This window comes from Delphinus delphis, chromosome 4 (assembly GCF_949987515.2).
Source record: "Delphinus delphis chromosome 4, mDelDel1.2, whole genome shotgun sequence".
NCBI classification, from domain to species: Eukaryota; Metazoa; Chordata; class Mammalia; order Artiodactyla; family Delphinidae; genus Delphinus; species Delphinus delphis.
Window position 1 is genome coordinate 128,544,526 of NC_082686.1, and position 17,698 is coordinate 128,562,223.

Consider the following 17,698-nt stretch of genomic DNA (forward strand, 5'->3'; position numbering starts at 1 on the left):
GAGGGAGATCATCACCCCTAGACCTGCCTTATAAGAAATTTTACGAGGAGCTCTTCTACCTGAAACAAAAGGCAAAAGTACACAAAACTTTTAATGAGGTGATAAATAGGATGAAACAATCAGAAAATTGCAACTCTATATCAGAATAGATCGTTGAACACTTAATTATAGCATAAAGGTTAATGGGAACACAGCAATAAAAATAACTATAGCTACTTCAATTTCTTAACAAACTCACAACATAAAAATGGATAATTTGAAATTAAAAAAAAAAAACATAAGAAGGAAAGAGGAAAAGGACAAAACTCATGTAGGCCAATGAAGATAGGATGCTATCAGAAGGAATAGCAGTTTTACCTATGAGACATCTTACACACATCTCATTTTACCTATGAGACATCTTACACAAAATTCATGGCAATCACAAAACAAATCTGGAGCAGAGACACGAAACATAAAGAAAAGAGAAACTGAGAAAAACATCGTGGAAACCCACTAAACTAAAATGGCAGCCTGAAACGTAAGGAAAAAGAAACCATGGAGATAAAGAGCAACCAGAAAACAAAAGATAAATTGAGAAGGTTTTCTCATTTTATACTTTCCTATGGGGGTGATGTCAGCAACATGGCTGAAGAAGACATCCCGCATTGTATCCCCCCTCTCCAACATCAACAATTCTGCACCTATCCATGGACAGAAGTCCCTTTGTGGGAACTGTAGGATCCAGCACCATACGCCAAGGGAACTGAGAGGAGTCTCACCCACCTGTGCACTGAGTAATTGTGCACTGACCTCAGGAGTGGCTATGGACACTGCAGTGACCCATGAACCAGCTCCAGCCCCTCTCAGTCACCATTCAGGAGCCCCTGGAGAACGCTGTCTTAGACAATCACCCACAGACAAGAGAGCTTTTGTGGAAGTCTTGGTTTCCATCGGAGAAGCTCCGACACACCACTGGAGCCCCAAAAAACAAACAAAAAGAAACCAAGTGAGTTTGGACCCACTGGAGAGAGTACGGGGACCAGTTTAACTTTATCCCTGTCAACCCCTCCCTCAAGGTGGCACAGCTCAGTGCCAAGCAAGACTTTCTCAGCCCATGATTTCTCCTGCTTGGGAAAGTGAGAGCATGAGTGAGCACCTGCCTTCCCCAGATACATGGGACATTGCCAAAGAGGCCTATTTCTATCTTACCCCAGTATCCAGAATACTGAGTCATGAGCTGCATAACTGGGGGGAGGAAAGAGTCTGAGAGAGCAGCAGATAGGACCCTCAAAGGACATTAGAGGGACGTGGATCCTACTAGTTGCTTCTCAGACTCCATCATGAGGTTCCATAGAGAGAGTAGAATGGTGGTTTCCAGGGGCTGAGGGTGGGGAAAGTGGGGAGAGATTTTGACAAAGGGTACAAAGTTCCAGACTGGTGATTACACTTAACAATACTGTATTATACACTTGAAAATGGCTAAGAGAGTAGATTTTACATGTTCTCACCACAAAAAAGAAGTGATAATTATCTGACATGATGAAGGTGTTAACTAAACCTACTACAGTAATCATTTCACAGTATATAAAGGTGTCATCACATACACCTTAAACTTACACAATGTTATATGTCAATTATATTTCAGTAAAACTGGAAAAAAGGAAATGTGGTATATACACACAATGGAATATTATACAGCCTCAGAAAGGAAGGGAATCCTGTCACTTGCTAAGATTTGGATGAACCCTGAGGACATTACACTAAGTAAAATAAGCCAGTTACAAAAGGACAGATACTGAGAATTCCCTGTCAGTCTAGTAGTTAGGACTCAGTGCTTTCACTGCAGGGGACCCAGGTTTGATCCCTGGTCGGGGAACTAAGATCCTGCAAGCTGTGTGGTGCAGCTGAAACAAAACAAAACAGAAGGACACATACTGTCATTTAGATATTTCTATTCATGTAAAATCTTTAAAGTAGTCAAATAATAGAAACAGAAAGTGGAAAGGTGGTTGCCAAAAGCTGTGGGGAGGAAGGAGGGAAAATTAGCATTTAATGGGTATAGAGTTTGCTATGTAAGATGAAAAAGTTGTAGAGATCTGTTGTACACCAATGTGATTATACTTAATACTACTGAACTGTACACTTAAGAATGGTTAATATAGTGATTTTTAATCACAATAAAAATAACTGAAAAAAGAAAAAAAAAGACATAGTTATTAATATATAAGCACCCAACATAGGAACCAAAATATATAAAGCAATTATTAACAGACTTAAAGGGAGAAACTCACAGCAACACAGTAATAGTAGGGGACTTTAATACCCCACTTACATCAATGGATTGATCTTCCAGACAGAACGTAAACAAGGAAACAGTGGCCTGAAATGAAACATTATACCAGATGGACTTTATAGATTTATACAGAAGATTTCATCCAAATGCTGCAGAATACACATTCTTCTCAAGTATACATGGAACATTCTCAAGGATGGATCATATGTTGGGACACAAAACACGTTTCAATAAATTTAAGAAGACTGAAATCATATCAAACATTTTTCCAATCACAATGGTATGAAACTAGAAATCAACTACAAGAAGAAAGCTGGAAAAATCACAAATATGTGAAGACCAAACAACATGCTACGGAACAAGTGTTGTGCCAATGAAGAAATCAAAGAAGAAATTTCAAACTACCTGAAGACAAATGAAAATGAAGATACAACATACCAAAATCTTCAGGATGCAGCAAAAGCACTACTAAAAGGGAATTTTATAGCAATACAGGCCTACCTCAAGAAACAATCTTAAACAAACAACCTAACTTACACATAAAGAAACTAGAAAAAGAAGAACAAACAAAGCTCAAAGTAACCAGAAGAAAAGAAATAATAAAGATCAGAGCAGAAATAAATTGAAATAGAGACTAAAAAGGCAATGAAAAAGATCAATGAAACTAAGAACTAGTTCTTTGAAATGATAAAATTGACAAACCTTTAGCTAGACTCACTAAAAAGAAGGCTCAGATAAATAAAATCAAAAATGAAAGAGGAGAGATTACAGTGGATACCACCAAAATACAAAGGATTGTAAGAGCATACTGTGAACAGTTATATGCCAACAAAATGAACAACCCTAAAGAAATGGATAAATTCTTAGAATCATGCAACCTTCCCAGACTGAATCATAAAGAAACAGAAAGTCTGAATAGATTGGTGACTAGTAAGGAGATTGAAACAGTAATCAAAAACCTCCCCCAAAACATGGGCTTCCCTGGTGGCGCAGTAGTTGAGAGTCCACCTGCCAATGCAGGGGACATGGGTTCGTGCCCCAGTCCGGGAAGATCCCACATGCTGCAGAGCGGCTGGGTCCATGAGCCATGGCTGCTGAGCCTGCGCGTCCAGGGCCTGTGCTCAGCAACGGGAGAGGCCACAACAGTGAGAGGCCCGCGTACCGCAAAAACACAAAACAAAAAAACCCAAAAAAATAACCTCCCCCAAAACAAAAGTCCAGGGCCAGATGAATTCTACCAAACACTCAAAGAAGACTGAATACCTATCCTTCCTAAACTCTTCTAAAAATTGAAGAAGAGGGAACACTTCCTAACTTCTTAATTTTTCGAGGCCAACGTGACCCTGAGACCAAAATCAGACAAGGACCACACACATTAAAAAAAATAAATACAGGCCACTGTCACTAATGAACATAGATGGAAAAATCCTCAACAAAAGAAGAGCAAACCAAATTCAACAATACATTAAAAGGATCATACATTATGATCAAACGAGATTTATCTCAGGGATGCAAGGATGGTCCAATATCCACAAATCAATCAATGTGATAGACACATTAACAAAATGAAGGATAAAAAAATCATATGATCATCTCATTAGATGCAGAAAAAGCATGTGACAAGATTCAACACCCATTTATGCTAAGAACTTTTAATAAAATGTATATAGAAGGAAGGTACCTCAACATAATAAGGCTATAAATGACAAACCCACAACTAACATCATACTGAAAAACTGAAAGCTCTCCTTCTAAGATCGGGAACAATACAAGGATGCCCACTCTTGCCAACTTTTATTCAACAATAGTATTGGAAATCCTAGAAACAGCAATTAGGCAAGAAAAACAAAAGCCATCCAATCAGAAAGGAAGAATTAAAACAATAATGATTTGCAGATGATATGAATTTTATATATTGAAAACCCTAAAGTCTTCACCAAAAACTATTAGAAGTAATAAAGAGAAACAGTAAAATTGCAGGGTACAAAATCAATATACAAAAATCAGTTGCATTTCTATACACTAATGATAAACTAGCAGAAAGAGAAACTAAGAAAACAATCTCATTTGCAATTGCAACAAAAAGAATATAATACCTAGGAATAAATTTAACCAAGGAGGTGAAAGACCTGTGCACTGAAAATCATAAGGTATTGTAACTCATGCAAGTCAACAACGACAAAAAACAAACAAACTGATTAAAAAATGGGCAGAACATCTGAATAAACATTTTTCCAAAGAAGACATACAGATGGCCGACTGGCACGTGTAAAGATGTTCACCATCACTAATTATTAGAGAAATGCAAATCAAAACCACAATGAGATAGCACCTCAAAATGGGTATTATCAAAAAGACAAGAAATAACAAGTGTTGGCAAGGATGCAGAGAAAAGTCCCAAGAAACAGATAATAACTTTCTTATTCTCTTGATTTTTTTGACTATAACTAAAATAGTGCACGTTGCTGTCCTAGGACACTTGGTAAGCCTCAGCTCATTAGGGAAACAATAGTTGGCATGGCATAATAGGTTCCAGGTTTTAAGGTTCCAGGTTTTACAGACGGATTGCCTCCATTTAAACCCTGAGTCCATTATTTACTAATTGTGTTACACTGAGTTAGTTAACTTTGTTTCCTCATATGCAAAAAGAAGTCGATAGTGTCTGCTACACAGGGCTTCTGTGAAATTCTAATGTGCAAACATGTAAAGCACTTGGCTCCGGATCTAGTCATTCACACAAGAACTTAGTTGAGAAAGGATCCAGTAAGAGTGCTTATGGCCTCAGATATCTGTTCATACCCAAGCACAGAGCATGGGAAATATACAAAGTGCATTTGAAACAGGAGCTAACAAAATTGATAAGTAACAATGCGTTTCCTTGAATATTAGTGGGATTATATTTGTCATGGAAACGTGGTACTTACAAGGGTTGTTTGCTGAATCCAAGCCCTACTTCCTCCTGGGGAAAGTACAATACCTTTCTCAATAAAGCCCCTGTACTTGGCAAAAGCTAATCCCACCCTCATCTCCAGGGGTGAGCCCCGATTAGTTTAAGCCAGTCAGCATGTATCATCTACTAGCCAAAACTGATTGCCTACAGATGGGTGTGTGACCCAGCCGGTCACTGAGACACAAGAAAATGTGTATTGGGACCTTTGAAGAAAGACCGTCTTTGCTTTTACCAGAAATCCACAGAGGAATTCTATCTCACTGCTAGGTATGAATGTGGCCACCAGAAGCAGCTGAAAGCCATGTGTAATGCTTTAGGATAACGAAGCAGTCAAATCACAAGTTACCTTGCTGAGCTGCAAGATCAAGCTTTATCTAGGGCTTGCACTGATTCTTGATTTTCTTTTCTATGAATCAATAAATCATGTTTATTTCTTAACCTAGTTTGAGTTACGTTTTCTGTTAGTTGACACTCAAAGCAACTTAACTAATACAATGATGGATTAGTATTGCCTCTTCAAAAGAAACAGAGGCAAATAAGTATTGTTTACCAAAAGGAAATGTATCTGTGTGTGCAAAAATCCATAAATCCGCGACAGTATGCATGAAGAAGCACACTGAGAAGCAGCTCTTGTTGGTAAGGACAAAGCAGGGCGGAACAGAAGTGCTATGTTGTAAGTAAGCTATACGCTACCCAGAGGAAGAAAATGAAGCTTCATTTCAAACATCACTATTTTCCTTCAGCCAACCGCTGAATATTTCTGTAGATGGAGAATCCCAGCTGAGCTTAAAATGACATCCAGACTGCCGGCTCTGTGAGACAGAAGCCTTCATGAAGCATACTGTCACGGCTCTATTTGGATTGAAGGGACGAAGGGCTTTAAGGAGGAGTTCTAAAGGAACAGAAGAGGGCTTTTGTAATATCAATCAAGGAGAGGAGAGGAATCTGATTCTTTTAAGCAATGAAGTACAGAAGCGATATGTTGACATTACATTTTGAAAAATTACTGTTTTGGTAGTGTTCTGCTTTATCTGAATTACATCATCACATAGATCAGAGGCAACAAATGTTCTACTCTAATGACCAAACGCAGCTGTGGAATAGGTGGGCACAATGTGAATAGGAAGGGTGTGCTGGGCACCCTTCAAGATCGGGGAATGAGGCGGAGGCATCCAGGGCTGCAGCTGAGTCAACATTCAGCAGCCAGTACGAGGCGAGTTGTGGGACCAGTTTGGACCCAAGTTGTCCTATCGAAATGCCAAGGAAAACAACCAATGGAGATGTTAGCCTACATACTTTGATGCAGGATTTTTTTTAAAAAAGGTGAATTGCTTTTCAAATGATGCATGAGTAAGATTATGGAATTGGGGTTTCTCTCCTTCATAAATCTGTCTTTAGTGTTGGGTTAAGAGGACTGAGTTCCTGTGCGTGAAGAATTTAGAACAAAGCTGGCCCAGGGTAAGCTCTCTAAGTGTGAGCTATTAATATTCTTATTGTAGCACATAACATGCTGAATGCCAGAGAAGGAAGTCCTCTGGGTCACAGGTCTGGGCATGTTATTGGGCTCAAGGCTGTATGAGTTCTCCAGATTCCTCCCTTGAAAATGATTACTCATTCTCAAGGCAAGAACACTTCCTCCAAAGCCATTAGTCCACAGGCAGAGATTGAGTACAGATAGATGGAGGGCCATGTGAGAACCTGGAAGGGAGACAGGGTGGTGGCTGACTCCCCTTGGCCCAGTTGTGTGGACGGGGAAGGAAAGATAAAACCAAACGCTGCAAGCTTGGAGAAGGGCTGGACAAAAGAAAGCAGCACAGAATGGGACTGAATGGGCGAGGGGAGGGGGGATGGAGGGTGGTGTTCAGGAACTGTAACTTTTACAGAAGCATTCCAGAAGGATGGCTTTCTCAGGGAACTTTATGATTCAAGTGACCATAATAAGGCATTTCTTTTTGTCATTGGCAACACACTTGCGTTTCAGACAACTTGTCATGCTGGTAGAATCTAGAAAAAAAGGAAGTGTGTACATTATTACACACTGAATAGGTAGTCAGGACGCCTTACTTAGGCTGCAGAGAAGCCAGTAGGTTTAGGGTCACATATAAGGAGTGAGAACTCCCCACCCTCACCCCTTCTGCATCATCTCCCTGTGATGAGGGTACTTGGAGGCAAATCTTAATTACAGCGGTGGCCTGGTAGAGGTTGATAGAAGCCAGCAAACCTCTGTTCTAATTTGATTCAGAATCTATGCGGAAGCAGAATAGAACCAGAAACCTCCATTTAAACAACTTGTCTATGGTGATGGCCCCCTTGGGATTGACCTATACACGCTACTGTATACAAAATAGATAACTAATAAGGACCTACTGTATAGCACAGGGAACTCTACTCAATATTGTGTGACAACCTATATGGGAAAAGAATCTGAAAAAGAATGGAGATATACATATATATGATTCACTTTGCTGCTGTACACCTGAAACTAACACAACACTGAAAATCAACTATACTCCAATAAAAATTGAAAAAAAAAATTCCAGGGCTCCCGCTTGAACCAACTCCCATCAAAGGAGGAATCTTGGGACCTGGTTTCTCTGAAGTACGTTCCGGTTAGGGAACAAAATATCTTATTATTCCCAAGGGAATTCCCTACCAAAGAGGTCGTAGAACTTTCTAGGGGCTTTACAACCAGGGCTGAAAGACAGTGGAGCTAAGAGAATAGACAGATTTCCCAGACATCACAATAATAACCTCCTCTTCACTCCCATTTTTTGGCATTTGGATAGAAGCCTCTGCTGCTTTTCTCCATTTTAGTTACAAAATAGCTACCTCCCTTCATGTAGAACTAGGTGGAAAAAAAAAACAACCTCAGAGGGGGTTTTCCTTCTGGTTCCTGTAAGCCTCTGGCATAATACCTTAAGATAGAAAAACAGTGACTTTGCATGTAGGACCAGGATTTACAGACCAGCCCTCAGGCCTTACTAAAGAACGTGGGTGTTGTAGAAAGTCACAGGAGAACTGTATAGAGGACCCAGTGTTTGGTGGTGGTTTGGGTTTCTGAAGTGTGAAGGGAGGTTAGCATTGTTTGTGTGAAGACTGTATACCCCACCCCGGATGCTGACACTAACCACTAATGCACAGAGACAAGAAGAGCAAGCAGCTCTTCAGGGTGGGCCCCAGTGAGTCCTGCCCCACCCAGGCAGAATTAGGAGATGCAGCTCTGGGCACATGGGAAAGGGGTTAACAAAACTAAGGGGAGGAGGTAGGGTGAAGACAGAGAAGGAAATCTTTTTTCTTTTTTTTTTTTTTTTTGCGGTACGCGGGCCTCTCACTGTTGTGGCCTCTCCCATTGCAGAGCACAGGCTCCGGACGCGCAGGCTCAGCGGCCATGGCTCACGGGCGCAGGCTCAGTGGTCATGGCTCACGGGCCCAGCCACTCCGCGGCATGTAGGGATCTTCCCAGACTGGGGCACGAACCCGTGTCCCCTGCATTGGCAGGCGGACTCTCAACCACTGCGCCACCAGGGAAGCCCCAGAGAAGGAAATCTTGAGGGAGAGATTCCAGGAGGGATGCTCCCTGCTGACCTGAAGGTGAACAATACTCCATAAGAGACGTGCCAAGAGTCCAGGACACCAGCCCTGTGCCCAGGACAAGCTGAATAGAATAAAGAAGCCAGTCACACTATTATATATAAAATAGATAACCAGCAAGGACCTACTGTATAGCCCAGGGAACTATACTCAATCATTTGTAATAACCTATAAGGGAAAAGAATCTGAAAAAGAATACATATATGTAGGTATAACTGAATCATTTTGCTGTCCACCGGAAACTAACACAACACTGTGAATCAAGTATACTCCAATTTTAAAAAAAAGAGGTGAAAAAAAGCCAGTCCGAATTCTTTGCCCCCAGGAGAACTCTGCATGAGTTATTATATCCCTTGATCCTTAAGTAACACACGAGTAGAACATTCTCTAGGGTTTTATATGTGAGAGCATGACTTGCTAATGATAAGACCCATTTGTTATCATTCCATTTTAGTGGAAGTTATACATAACATAGGTATTGTTCCTTTCTAGTTAATCCATGAACATTAAGGCGTTGGGCTAAACAGAGTGAGCACTGAGGGGTAAGGAAAGTTTTAGGAGGAGATTCTCAAGTTTGTAGTACTTAAACTCTGACATGCTAACCTCACAAAATCCCAGATTTCCAAATGCCTTATTCGTATAAATTTCCATCATCCTAGATACAAAAGGAGAGGCAATAAAGGATAGTTATAGAAATCATTTAACATCTTCAGATATAGGAAAGAGGACAATAAAATTTGAGGTCTAAGCATGCTCCCTGCTATCTCAGCTGGCACAATGACCCTGGAAAATTAGTCATGTAAGCAAGGTCAAGACAGACATGTATGATCTCTGTGTGGAGATCTGAGCTACAAGATCTGGTGTGACTTTGAGAGCCTCCTTCTGCAACAGTAGTGTAGTAATAAAGTAGACTCAAGTAAGCCCAAGGCAGAAGGTCGTTGTAAAATATTTCTCATGCTTTGGAAGTGGCTGGTGACTGTGTCAAGCAGTTTATGGACTAATTGAAAGTACAGCAGTGAAATAAAGCCCCACAGCTTAGGAGACGCTAACGTAAACCTAACAAATGTTAGAAACCTAAGATAAAGCAATAATTTTTCAGAAACAGTTAAAACTCATATAGTCCTTATGTTGTGCCGGGCACTACTCTACCATTTTACATTTGCAGTATTAATATGTTTAGTCCTCACAATGTCCCTATATGGTAGGCATTCTATTACCCCCATCTCACAGATGAGGAAACTGAGGCACAGGAAGTTTAGGACTTGCCCAGGGACACAGAGCTAGTTAGTGACACAGTAAGGATTTAAATCCACAAAGCCTAGAACTATGCTAAACCGCCTCGCTTATCTACCCAGCATGATGCAGAGAAAAGCACAAATGTAAATAGCTACTAGGTGTGTGTAGTAACATCTAGTTATAAGACAACCAATGAGATGACTTGGAGGAAGATTACGTCAACATAAAACTGTCATTGCTAGAAAAATACAAACTAAAGAGATCGTCATAGAAAATTTATGGAACCCAAGAATATGTCTGGTAACTTGGAAGGGTCTGAAAAACACTGCTCAGGTTCACGAGGCAATGCATGGAGGAGATGTTTGGTGGACACACCCCACCTTCTGTCTCTCTCCCACGAATTCCATACCTTACAGTGAAGTCAAATCATATGTGATCATACCAGTTCCCTCCTTATAAATCATCAGTGGCTCCACAGTACTTACTACAGAATAAAATTTAAATTCCTTGGCAGGACTCACAAGGTGCTTCCTAATCTGGCCTCCATTAACTTCCAGGCCATACCTTCCACATTCTTCCCTTGCATCACAGATCTCCAGCCACAATGAACTTCTCGCCTGGTCTCAAACACACCATGCTTTTTCTTGCTTTTCCGTTTCCCCAAATGAGATCTGAAGACCATCAGCACCAGAATCAGTTGAGGGCCTTTTTAGAAACGTTGACTCCAGGGTTTACTGAAATCTAAGGCTTCGGCATTTGGCCGAGGAAGCTGTATTTTAACAAATTCTCCATGCAATTTATTTTTCACGTACAGTACAATTTGAGGGCCACATCTCATTCCTTATGAGGAGTCCCTCTTCCCCTCTGTCTCTCTACATTTCAAATATTATCTCCTTGAGAAACATCTTTTTAACCCTCTCCTTCCACAGATACAATTGACCCTTTGCCCTTCCTGTGTAGCCACTTTACCCTTCCATACCTCTACCCTGCACCTATGGTACCTAGCTTTTATTTTTGTGATCTATACTGGGATTTCTTTGGGGACCTTAATTCATTTGCCAACAGGTTTGTATGGAACGCTGGAGGTCCACTGATGGAGGGAGTGGCCTGGAGACCATGGAGCTTGGAGTCTGGTGGGGCACAGGAAAGCACAATCACAGGGACGTGGGCCAAGTGCTCTGAAAGGCAGAAGGCGGGGTGTGTGGAAGCTTCATGGGCGCTTAGACGGGGGGTGCAGGCCAGGAAGCTTCTCAAGGAACTGATGAAGCTGATATTTGCAAAAGGAACGAGTTACCCAAGGGAAGAAGTGAGAGTATGCCAGCTGAAGGAAAAACGCCCCAAGGCCCTGGTGTGTGTGTGTGTGTGTGTGTGTGTGTGTGTGTGTGTGTGTGTGTGTGTGTGTGTGTAAGTTAGAGAAAGAGAAATTCAGTGTATCCTCCATGATAACCAGTTGTATGTATCTATCTGGGTTTTTTTTCTTAGTCTTCTTCACAATTAGTTTAAAGCCATATTAAACAGATTTGCCTGTTTTGGAGAAAACAGATTCTTCCTAGACCCTGTCAAATGGACTCTTGAGCCTGAAACCTAATAGTCTGTGTCTTAATATCTCCTTCTCTTTCTCTCCCACCCATCCCTGTGTAGCGTGTGTGTGTGTGCGTGTGTGTTATCATGAGTGAGTGAATGAATGAATACATCCATACATATAATTAATTAAAGTATAATGATATAGTTGATATAACAGAACAAAGCACAGTATTCTTGAAGAGTGTGATCTTTAATAATCGTGATCTTTAATAATCCTAGTTTTAAATTCCAGCTTTGTCAGTTTCAGCTAAACGATTTATGACAGTCTATATAATCTCTCTGAATATCTTTATTTATATAATGGGTATAGTAATATTTCTCTCATAAGACTGTTGTCACAACTAGATAACAAACAGAAAGTACCTAACATGACGCCTGGTATATAATAGGCTTTTTAAAACGGGTAATAGTTACTAAGGATCTGACCTTCAAATCCCAGCTCCACCCCATAATTAAATCTCTGTGGCCTTGGGCAAAAAGCTGATTTGGTCTACTTTGGTCTCCCCTATAGGTTCCCCCACGCAGTGAACGAACGCACACAGGAAACACTGTACAAAGGATTATGACTGTAATTGTTATTATTACTTCCTATTACAAATATATTTTTGTCTGGTACTTCTGCATCATAAGTACACTATGTTTGAGAGGTTAGCATTCTGAAAGAAATTAGATGATTTATCAGCTGTAAAACATCTTTATTTATTCTAGACTATAGCTAAACCATTATTTTAAAAACCACATCCAATTACAGATGACTGCCACTAGGTGGCTCCAGACGACTTCTATTATTTACCAAGTATTAAGTCACCTTTCCGAAAGTTGTTTTTCAAGAAATACCACAAGAACAACTGTGTTTTTGTTTGTTTCACAAAGAAATATAACACTATAAAACAAACTCATCATCTTTTTCTTCCTGTGTCCTTGCTAAAGGTAGGCATAATTTTAATCGAGGAATATATCAATATATACATTACATATAAGAATATATATTCAGACGATTTCATCATGGTTGATATTCATTCAATCATATCATTTTGCTGTATTCTTATTGCTGTCTGAAATTACATTTTTATTCCTTGTTCATTTAAGTTTGTATACTATCTAGAATTTTTTATAAACAATGCCAAAAATCTAGTTATTAGAGAATACCAGAAGAAAGGACTGATTTTTTGTTAAGTTTTCATTTAGAAGATCGACTTCAGGACACTTCAGTTTTTGAGTTTTACTTTCAAAATAAATAAAATTTATGGGGCTTTCAATGATGCTTTTTGTGGCATTTGCTTTCATAGTTCAAGATCCCAAGTGTTCCAGATAAATTGATTTAAGAATTAATGTGGAAAGATACAGGTGCAGGTGAATCATCAATGCACTCGCTCTTAGTCCTGCCTCGGTGCTGCCTTTGTTTACCCTGGAGTTTTTTCAGTTTGAAATGCTACAACCATTAATTGTGAGAAAGGATGTTTGTTTTCTCATCGATCTCCCCGGAAAGCGGGATTGAGACTCTGACACTGCTGTTACATCTCTCTCCTAGGTTTACTGCTGGGAGTTTATTTTTAGCATTTTGTTTCTCCTAGAAATTGGAGTGCTGTTGTTTCTCTCTTCCTGGAAAAACTGCGGGCTTATACTTCCATTGCTTACCTCCAGCATGGCCTCCTAGATCAACTGTGAAAAGGTTTCTTTCTGGCTCCAATTTTCATTTCTTAAGAGACTTATGTTTTAGGTGCAAATTTTGTAATACATGATACTCCTACACGAGCAGAGCCTCTTCTGAGTAGTAGTCGGAACACAACACAGACGCAGACACACACATCCACACGTGTGTAAGCACCTTGTATTTGGAATGTTTGTTTCATATCCATGGAATATGCCATCTTATTTACATCTGGATTTGAACTTGGGGTTCATGCAGGACCTCTGGTGAAGGCCCATAAACCAGGTTACCACAGTTCTACCTTCTCTGTTCCTTGTCAGCTTTGTTCATTCACACATTCTGACTGACTCAATGTGTTTGAGCTTGTGACCCCTGCCTTAGGTGTTCTGAAGCAGGGCAGGAAGGGCAAGTGCATCTAGAGGAAGAAGGAGGTGTGCGTTTGTCTTGTACCTGGATAACTAATTCATAGGTGGGGGCTAACCTGGCTATAACAGCATTAAACAGGACGTTAGAATCTCATGGTCAGAAGCATAAATGAGATAAAGGATTCTTCCACCTGTATACTTCCGTGACTCACTCATTTTTTTTAAATTGAAGTATAGTTGCTTTACAATACTATACAAGTTACAGGTGTACAGTATAGTGATTCACAATTTTTAAGGTTACACTCCATTTATAGTTATTACAAAATATTGGCTATATTCCCCATATTGGACAATATATCCTTGTAGTTTATTTTATACCTAATAGTCTGTACCTCTAAACCTCCTACTCCTATACTGTACCTCCCCCCTTCCCTCTCCCTACCGGTAACTGCTAGTTTATTCTCTATATCTGTGAGTCTGCTTCTTTTCTGTTATATTCACTAGTTTGTTGTATTTTTTTAGATTCCATATATAAATGATATCATAAAGCAAAGGAAATAAAATCAAAAACAAACTAATGGAACCTAAACTTAAAAGCTTGTGCCCAGCAAAGGAAACCATCGACAAAATGAAAAAACCTACTGAATGGAAAAAAATATTTGCAAATGATATGGCCAATAAGGAATTAATATCCAACATATATAAACAGCTCATACAACTCAACATCAAAAAACAAACAAATAAAAAAAAATCTGATTTTAAAAATCTACATCAGCAAATCTACAAACAATAAATGCTGGAGAGGGTGTGGAGAAAAGGGAACCCTCTTGCACTGTTGGTGGGAATGTAAATTGATACAGCCACTATGGAGAACAGTATGGAGCTTCCTTAAAAAGCTAAAAATAGGGGCTTCCCTGGTGGCGCAGTGGTTGAGAGTCCGCCTGCCGATGCAGGGGACATGGGTTCGTGCCCCTGTCCGGGAAGATCCCACATGCCGCGGAGCGGCTGGCCCCGTGAGCCATGGCCACTGAGCCTGTGCGTCTGGAGCCTGTGCTCCGTAACGGGAGAGGCCACAACAGTGAGAGGCCCGTGTACCACAAAAAAAAAAAAAAAAAAAAAAAAAGAAAAAGAAAAACAATGAAAAATAGAAGTACCACATGTCCCAGCAATCCCACTCTTGGGCATATACCCCGAGAAAACCATAATTCAAAAAGACACATGCACCCAATGTTCATTGCAGCTCTATTTACAGTAGCCAGGACATGGAAGCAACCTAAGTGTCCATCAACAGATGAATGGATAAAGAAGATGTGGTACATATATATAATGGAATATTACTCAGCCATAAAAAGAAACGTAATTGAGTTATTTGTAGTGAGGTGGATGGACCTAGAGTCTGTCATACAGAGTGAAGTAAGTCAGAAAGAGAAAGAAAAATATTGTAAATTAACACATATATGTGGAATCTAGAAAAATGGTACAGATGAACCTATTTGCAGGGCAGGACTAGAAAGGCAGATATAGAGAATGGATGTGTGGACACAGGGGGAGGAAGGGGAGGGTGGGATGAATTGGGAGATTAGGTTTGACATAAATACACTACTGTGTGTTAAACATATAGCTAGTGGGAACTTGCTGCATGGCACAGGGAGCTCAGCTGGGTGCTCTGTGATGACCTAGGTGGGTAGGATGGGACGGGAGGGAGGGAGGTCAAAGAGGGAAGGGATATATGTATACATATAGCTGATTCACTTCACTGTACAGCAGAAACACAACATTGTAAAGCAATTATACCCCAATTTAAAAAAAAAAAAAAACACCTGTATGATAAAACGAAAAAAAAAAAAAATGGGCAGAAGAACTAAATAGACATTTTTCCAAACAGGAGATGCAGATATCCAACAGGCACATGAAAAGATGCTCAGCATGGCTAATCATCAGAGAAACGTTAAGTCTCACTCACTTTTCACAGAACTTACAACAGAAAAATGCACGTGTAGTATGGGAAACCTATGCCATAATGAACACGCAACAGTTAAATATTAGACCCTAACTAGGGGTTTCTCTGTAGTGTAACTCAGTAAGCAACAGGGAGTACAATGTTTCTGCAGTGGAGGAGTTATTCAGGGTACAGCAAATCCAGAAGTTGTTCTGCCCAAATCCAGAACAGGATGAGACATTCTCAATGAAGAACCAACCAGAGTCCTGGAATACTGCACTAACACAGAGACATCATTTCAGGAGAATAAGTAGCTAGGGCGAGCATTTTGTTAATAACGCTGGGAGCAGAAAGAACTTCATTAAGCTTTGTATAATTCTGAGCACAGGTAGCTGTAGCCATAGACCGACATTACTTAGAGCCTAATTCTGAGTAATTGATGATGGAGAGAGAATTCTCTATAACTAGTGATTAAGTCAATGACATAAAAAAGCAGCCTAGCGGGGATGAGTTGAGTATATAAATCCAGAACAAAGAACAAATGAGAGGGTAGAACATATAGTTTGATCAAGTTAGACATTTCTCTTCTATTCATGAAAGGGAGCTTGTGTATAGTTAAAATGTATGTTTAAAACACACTTAAGTTAATTAACCTAAAAGAGCCCTGATATTCAGAACTCTCAACTAGGTTCTTACTCTAAGTCATTATCAAATATCTCCCAGATGCTTCAATGGAAGAAAACTACACTTGTTATGGGTTTTTCTTGTCACCTGACTTATACCTGGTTACAGGTGGCTTATAACCCAGAGATACTAAAAATTGCAGGACAAAGTTGGCACGGACTAGAGTGAAACACTGCAGGCACACAATTTAAGGTGACATTCACTCTCAGGTCATACAGGTACAGGGTCAGCACCCACCTTAAACTGTGCATCCCAGGTGCCTCGTACGTGTCACTTTAGGCCTAGTTCAAGCTTTGGGTGCTTTCCCCATATTCACCTTTTTCATAAAGTTCAAGTGGGGCATATTTGGTGCCATTACCACTATTTTCAGGAGAAAGCTTGGCCGGAAGAACTGGATTCTTCACCTGCATCATTGCCAACGAGCCTCCTTCCAGCCCCGGCTGTTCTGTGAGACAGACAGGCAATGTCAGCTGTCTTATTCCACCCACCCCAGCAGCTGCCTGGACCTGCTCCAGGCAGCACACAACAGGTGTGTGTGTGTGTGTGTGTGTGTGTCTGTGTGTCTGTGTGTGTGTGGTATGTATTAGAGAAATGCCTTCGAGACTTCTCATGACCTAAGCTGTTTAGACATTTTTCTGTAAATCTGTTTATAATGTATCCTTATTGGATGATGTAACGCATATACTTTTCAAAGCAATTAAAAATGTCTATCAGCTATTTGATGCTGATGCAATCTGATATCCCACTCTTGAAAAAAAATTTTAAGACCTAAAAAGATTATTTTACTAAATTATGTACTTTTTGAGCTGAAAGAAAACCTAGCAAGCTTCTTTTTACCCCTTTAATTTTAGATGCTTTTAAAAGTTGTATTTGATTGCAGAAAAAAAATTTATTTTTTTTATAGAAGTATTGTGAGAAATTTTCAAATGTCCTTAATGATTCGATTAAACGTAAATATGTGAGAGTCTATAATGTACCAGGAAAAATGAAATTAGAGTTAAGGGATATAATACACATGTCTTTTGAGGGTCACAGCATAGCGGAAAAAAATGACAATTCTAAAACCGAATGTGACTTGATTGTACAGAAGATACTGAGAAGTTATTGAGTCAATACCAGTTACATCAGAAAAACTGTCCAAGCAAAAGACACTTTGACCTTATAAAGAATCGAAATTACTGAGTGATTCTATTACCTGAAACAGGATAACGTGAGCACAGGGAAGTAAACCAAAGATTTTTATCTGGGATGATTATGAACCTATTATCTAGCAGTATTTTCAATTGGATACTTTCAAGTACATAAAAGCAATAAAGTTAGAAGGGTAATATACATTTTCTACATTAAACGAGTTTCAAGAAGGAGTGAGTATCTTTTTTCAAGACCTAGATATTATCTCATAGCATTAGTAATTCAACATCCT

At 39.8% G+C, this 17,698-nt stretch overlaps 1 long non-coding RNA gene across 1 annotated transcript in view; it reads right to left on the reverse strand.

Moving 5' to 3' along the window:
* The window catches only part of LOC132424311 (uncharacterized), a 233,791-nt gene that overhangs the window by 183,675 nt on the left and 32,418 nt on the right, over positions 1–17,698 (reverse strand). The window lies entirely within an intron of this gene.